This window comes from Acomys minous, assembly GCF_964271855.1.
Source record: "Acomys minous genome assembly, chromosome: 12".
Taxonomy (NCBI): Eukaryota; Metazoa; Chordata; class Mammalia; order Rodentia; family Muridae; genus Acomys; species Acomys minous.
The window spans coordinates 19387567-19393890 of record NC_140493.1 but is presented as its reverse complement, the minus strand read 5'-3'; the positions used below and the strand labels follow the sequence as shown (position 1 = coordinate 19393890).

Below are 6324 nucleotides of genomic sequence, written 5' to 3'. Positions count from 1 at the left end.
GAATTGCTGAGCTTTATCTACCCCTGTGAGTTGCTGTCAGAGCTAGGGCTCTTGAGTAAGGGTATCCGCCATCCTGTGTCCCTCACTCAAGGGTCCAGGCAGGGATGTGTACGCTCTTAAGTGTCCAATAAAAAGAGGATCCTGTCTCAGCCAAATTAATCCCTGAATCTGTAAGAGAAGACCCATGTACCGAAAAAAATGGGAGCTACATAGGCAGATGTTTCCAGGGGAGGGAGAATTTGAGTTATATATTTACTATCAGAATAAATGTTTATAGGTGTATTAGGAAATAGCTGTAGAGCCAAAAGAACAGCCTGCAGTTCTGCCACCTGAGCAGAAAGGGTGGCGACCATAATTCGTTTGACTACCCTCCAGGAAAAGACTGCTGCGATACCTTTAGAGGTCCCATCAGTAAAGACCACCCTAGCATGAGGAATAGGCTGCTTCCTGTTAATTTGTGAGAACCTTATAAAAGATATCAATGGGTAGTATTGCCTCAGGGTATTTGTCAGAATTATGTGGCATCTGCCATAGAGCCTGTCAGGATGTGTTTCCCTACCGTATATATTATTCATTATACGGATGATATTTTGCTGGCTGCCCAGACAGCAGAGGAGGTATTATCTGCCTTAGCTGACTTGCAGGACTTTAGGAAAAAAAACAACAGGGTGCATTTTAAAAAATTCAACTGACTTATTTGGAGGATAATGATTGTCAAATTTGCTGAGGGTAGAAGACATAAAAATTGCCCAATCATCATTATTATTTTTGAAGCCAAGTTACTTGGGCCAAAGAAAAAGGGGGAGATTACTAGATCAGGCTCCTTCCCAAAAATATGCAGGCTAGATTTCTGGGCCCTAAATAAAAGAGTTATTACAGCTTGAAGATAAGAAATTACCACTTTAGCAGGCAAAGCTTGGGAGTGCACCCACAAGATAAGCCCGGTCTGCCAAAAAATTCCAGTAGGAGCATGGGCTATGCAGAATATCAATAGCAATAACGGTTGGTTAGGGCTGGAGAGATGGCTCAGTGGTTAAGAGCACTGCCTGCTCTTCCAAAGGACCCAGGTTCAATTCCCAACACCCACATGGCAGTTTACAACTGTCTGTAACTCCAAGATCTGAAACCGTATTTTTAAAAATAATGGTTGGTGAGCTGGGCGTGGTGGCGCACGCCTTTAATCCCAGCACTTGGGAGGCAGAGGCAGGAGGATCGCTGTGAGTTCGAGGCCAGCCTGGTCTATAAAGCGAGTCCAGGACAGCCAAGGCTACACAGAGAAACCCTGTCTCAAAAAAACAAAAAAACAAAATAAAAAATAAAAATAATGGTTGGTTATAATCTATATAATTATCATGGACCTGAGATAGGACCTTTTGCAGAAGTTCTATGCAAGTAGGACCCTCCAGTGTTAAATGTCAGGCAGAAGTAGGATCAGGATCTCCTTGCAAAATATCAAACAAAGGTTTTAACTGTCCAGAAGTAATTCCTAAACTGGGATGAATCCAACTAGCATCTCCCAGAAGCTTCTGAAAATCATTGAGAGTGGAAAGGGAATCCAATCTTAAAGTAACCTTTTGAGGTTTAACATCATTCTGCAACAACTAATGACTTAAAATTTTTTTTAATAATTTTTATTTTATGTGCATTGGAGTTTTGTCTGCATGTGTGTCTGTGTGAAGGTGTCAGTTGCAGTTACAGACAGTTGTGAGCTGCCATGTGGGTGCTGGGAATTGAGCCCGGGTCCTCTGGAAGAACAGTAAGTGCTCTTAACCACTGAGCTATCTCTCTAGCCCTGATGACCTAAATATTGATAAGGAAATTGCTTTTGAATTTTCTCAGGTGAGATCTGTAAATTAGCCTGTTTCAGCATCTCCTGCAAGTCAGCTAAGGCAGATAATACCTCCTCCGCTGTCCAGGCAGCCAGCAAAATATCATCCGTATAATGAATAATATATACGGTAGGGAAACACATCCTGACTGGCTCTATGGCAGATGCCACATAATTCTGACAAATACCCTGAGGCAATACTACCCATTGATGTCTTTTATAAGGTTCTCACAAATTAACAGAGGGAACACTAATGGCAAACCATTGTGAATCATTGTGATGTAGGGGAAATAGTAAAACAAACAAACAATCTTTCAAGTCAATTACAATCATATGCCAATGCTTAGGAATGGCTACTGGAACAGGGAGGCCAGGTTGAGTGGCCCCCATAACCACCATCGTAGCATTGACAGCTCTAAGATCCTGTAAAAAAATCTCCATTTTCCTGATTTCTTTTTGATAACAAAAATAGGTGTGTTCCAAGGGGATGTAGAAGGTATACTATGACCTAGAGCAAGCTGCTCTTGTACAAGCATATTGGCAGCCTCCAACTTCTCTTTAGACAGGGCCATTGTTCAACCCAAATTGGGGTATCATTTTTTCCAATTAATAGGAATAGTGGGAATTGGAGGCTGTTCAACAATGGCCCCTACGGAAAACGCCCTAACACCTGTTTATCAGAAGGATGGCAGAGAGTTATCTCTTGGTCTGAAACAGGACAGTTATTGCCCTGTAGGTTTTTGCCTAAACTTTGTCCTGGACAAATCCTTGTTGATTTAACATTCTTTGTACTGGCTGTGTGGTCAATACAGCCCCCATTCCTTCCAGTATATCCCTTCCCCATAAATTAATAGCAATATGAGGGAGGACATATGGCTGAAATAGTCCCTGATGTCCCTCTGCATCCTTCCAAGTTAACATCTTAGTATTGCGAAAAGGAGTGTTGGCTGTTCCCACTCCTTGCAATCGGGTATTTGTTGCAATGGCCAGGCCGTAAGCCAATAGGAGAGAGAAAGCACAGAGGTGTCCGCTCCCGTGTCTAGTAGGCCTTTAAAGTCTCTGCTATCAATTTTCAGTGTAAGCATAGGGCGGTCATTAAGGGTTGCACTCCAATAAGCCATAGGGCGGTCATTAAGGGTTGCAATCCAATAAGCCACTAGCCCAGTGGAGCCAAACCCTCCCTCACTTTTCTTTTCTTTTAAAAATAGGTTGGTTGTTTGGAGTTGAGGTACTAGGATTATTTGAGCTATACGGGCTCCCTGGGGAATCACCAGAACACCCTTAGTAGCTTCCACCATAATTTTTATTCCCCCCTCCCCTTGTATCAGCATCAGTGACTCCAGGAATAACTTTGAGACCTCTCATAAGGGCACTACTTCGACCCAGCAACAGTACCAATGAGCCATCAGATAATGGACCAAAAACTCCTGTCCCAATGGCCTGGGGGGCCCATCTGAAGTGTTAATGTGACTCTGGTGGAGGTACAGAGATCCAATCCTGCGCTGCCTGCTGTCCCCGAGTGAGATCTTGGATTAAAAATGGGTTTCTTTGGGGGATAAAATGCACAGGTTGAATCACTTGAAAGGCAGGTGTCTGCAAGGCTCCGCACACCTGTCTTGAAGGGGCCCAGAGCTGACCCCGCGCCCTGTTTCCCTGCAATGGCCTCCCTTGCCTACCTGTCTTAGAGCGGTGCTCATTCCCCCAATGATACCCTCCCTCGTTGACAACAAGGACACAAACCTGGCTTGGTATGATCAACTCTATCTCGAGCTTGTCCAGTCTCCCTTCGAGTACATTCTCTCTTAAGGTGTCCTGTCTGGCCACATCTGAAACATGTTTTCGGCCGGACTCCCCCAGAAGGTGACCGTCCCTGAACAGCAGAAGCTATTACTTTCCCCATTATGTGAGTAGTATCTATGCTTTGGCAAATTTTCAGATAGTCATTCATACTTTTATATTCATAAGGTCTAAAGGCTTCCTGACAATTCTTATTAGCATTTTCAAAGGCCAATTGTTTAATAATAGGCATGGCTCCTTCCACATCTCCAAAAATCCTTCCTGCCAATTGCATAAGGCGATCAACAAATTCCTGGAAGGGCTCCGAGAGTGTCCCTGGACCACTTTAGACAGCTGCTCTCCTGCCCCCTTATTAGGCAAGGACTTCCAAGCCCTCGTGGCGCAAGTTGCAATCTGCGCATACACAGCTGGGTCATGTTGTACCTGGGCACTAAGCTCAGTGCACAAACTCATGCCTGCTAGCATATCCACGTTCCTCTGTGGAACCCCAGCCGCTGCATTACGTGCGGTGGTCTGAATACACTGTTCTTGATGATCTCTGCGCCAAAGCAAATAATCACCCCCACTGAGGACTGCTCTACACATTTGTTGCCAACCACTAGGTGTTAAAAATTGTCCTGTGGGGGCTGGAGAGTTGGCTCAGTGGTTAAGAGCACTGTCTGCTCTTCCAAAGGTCTTGGGTTCAATTCCCAGCACCCACATGGCAGCTCACAACTGTCTGTAACTCCAAGATCTGACACCTTCACACCAATGCACACAAATTAAAGTTAAATAAAAATATTTTTTTAAAAAAATTGTCCTGTGAAGGATTCAAAAATGGCAATCGTAAAAGGGGCATGTGGGGGCTGTAGAGATGGCTCAGAGGTTAAGCGCACTGGCTGTTCTTCCAAAGGTCCTGAGTTCAATTCCCAGCAACCACAGCTGCCTCACAGCCATCTATAATGAGATCTGGTGCCCTCTTCTGGCCTGCTGGCTCACATGCAGGCAGAACATTGTATACATAATAAAATAAAACCTTAAAAAAAAAGGGGGGGGCATGTGGACCATATGCCATAGCTGCCTTCTTAAGCTGTTTTTTTTTTTTTTTTTTTTTTTTTTTTTTGGTTTTTCGAGACAGGGTTTCTCTGTGTAGCCTTGGCCATCCTGGACTGACTTTGTAGACCAGGCTGGCCTCGAACTCACAGCGATCCGCCTGCCTCTGCCTCCTGGCCTTCTTAAGCTGTTTTATGTCTTTAAACTGGAGGGCTTCATGCTGTCTCTGCGTTTGCCCTGGGTTAGTTGGGTGAGGCACTTCAACTACTGGAAAGACTACTCCCCGAGAGGGAGCAGAAGGCGCTGCCAAAGACAACTGACTTTGATAATCTGGGTTATATGCCGGGGGCTGCTCTCCTCTAGTTTCTTTCCTTCAATCTTACACTCCCTCAACTTCTTTAGGGCCCGTATCTCAGAGGTTAAAGTTGCCTCTTCCTCCTCAGAATAGAAGATATATCAGAGGCACTCTCAGACGGGACCAAAGATTTTACAGGTTGCTCCTCCTGCACTTCATTTAGGGCAAGTTCCAAACTTCCTAGATGCTCTCTTATTTTCTTATCCTCATTCCTAAGCGCATCTCTAACGAGATGCCATAATGAAAAGGTAGCGATAGGAACACTGTTGGACCCTTCCTTTTGTGAAATCCTCTGGCGATCAGACTTCACCTGATCCCAATATTGGACATTTAGCTCTCCTGATACCATAAACCAAGGACTGCTCAATTCTATTGTTTTTATAAAATCTTTAACAGTCTCATGCTTAATTCCGGTGCCTTGATCTCTAATAGTCTCACTACTTGATCCACCAGAACCGTGGATGAGCATGCGGCACCTATTTCCAACACACCCACTTCCTACCTCCCTGAGGAGCTGGCCAGCTTTCCTGGTCGAACCGTCAGCTTCCTCCCTTCTTTCCCGATCTTGATGGAACCTCCACTTGTGGCGCCTGTGCCACCGCGGTACCGAGTCAAGGCGAGGGACTGTGGATTTAACACACACACACACACACAGCGGATCCTTCATGCTAAGAGAGCAAAGCAGCGGCAGCTTTTACTCAGTGCCCAAAGAGCCTTTTTATAGGCAGCAAAACAGGCATGCCACTGGCAGGTGAAATCCCTCAAGAGGTGATTGCTCATAGGAGAGAAAGTCCTGAGGAGGGGAGGGGGTGCATTCTCAGAGCAGTAAACATGACTAGCTAACCAACATAAACACAGACATGGAAGCTGCTAGAAACGGCAAGACAGGCAGGCAGCCCAGTCGGGCCTGGTTTCCACAACATCAGACACACACACACACACACACACACACACACACACACACACACACACACACACACCTAGCTACAGGTAACACAGCCGACCCTAGCTTTTGAGAGGACTTTATTCCTGAACCATGGACGTACACACCAGGAGTCCTCAGTATTTAGGCAGTGCAGGGAGCAGCTTCCTCTATATCTGTACATCTGTCCCTTGATCCTCTAGGAGAAGTGGGATGGAGGGGCAGAGGCCATGGCTGACCCCTACCATCCACCCTGTCCTCCTCACTAGACCCACCTCCCAGATCCCACCTTCTGACAGCACGTTCCCCCAGTGATCTAAAGCAAGGCCCCCAGAAAGTGATCTGGCCAGTTGTTTTCCAAAGAGGTTGCCTTAGTTAGGGTTTTATTGT

The 6324-nt window shown here is 45.6% G+C and overlaps 1 long non-coding RNA gene across 1 annotated transcript in view; it reads right to left on the bottom strand.

Annotated features, from left to right (window-relative positions):
- LOC311578553 overlaps nucleotides 1-5660 on the bottom strand; it is a 7654-nt gene extending 1994 nt beyond the window's left edge. The window contains exon 1 of the long non-coding RNA XR_014772889.1: nucleotides 5515-5660. This is a non-coding gene — a long non-coding RNA (uncharacterized lncRNA). The remainder of the gene's footprint in view (nucleotides 1-5514) is intronic.
- Between the last annotated feature and the right edge of the window lie 664 nt (nucleotides 5661-6324).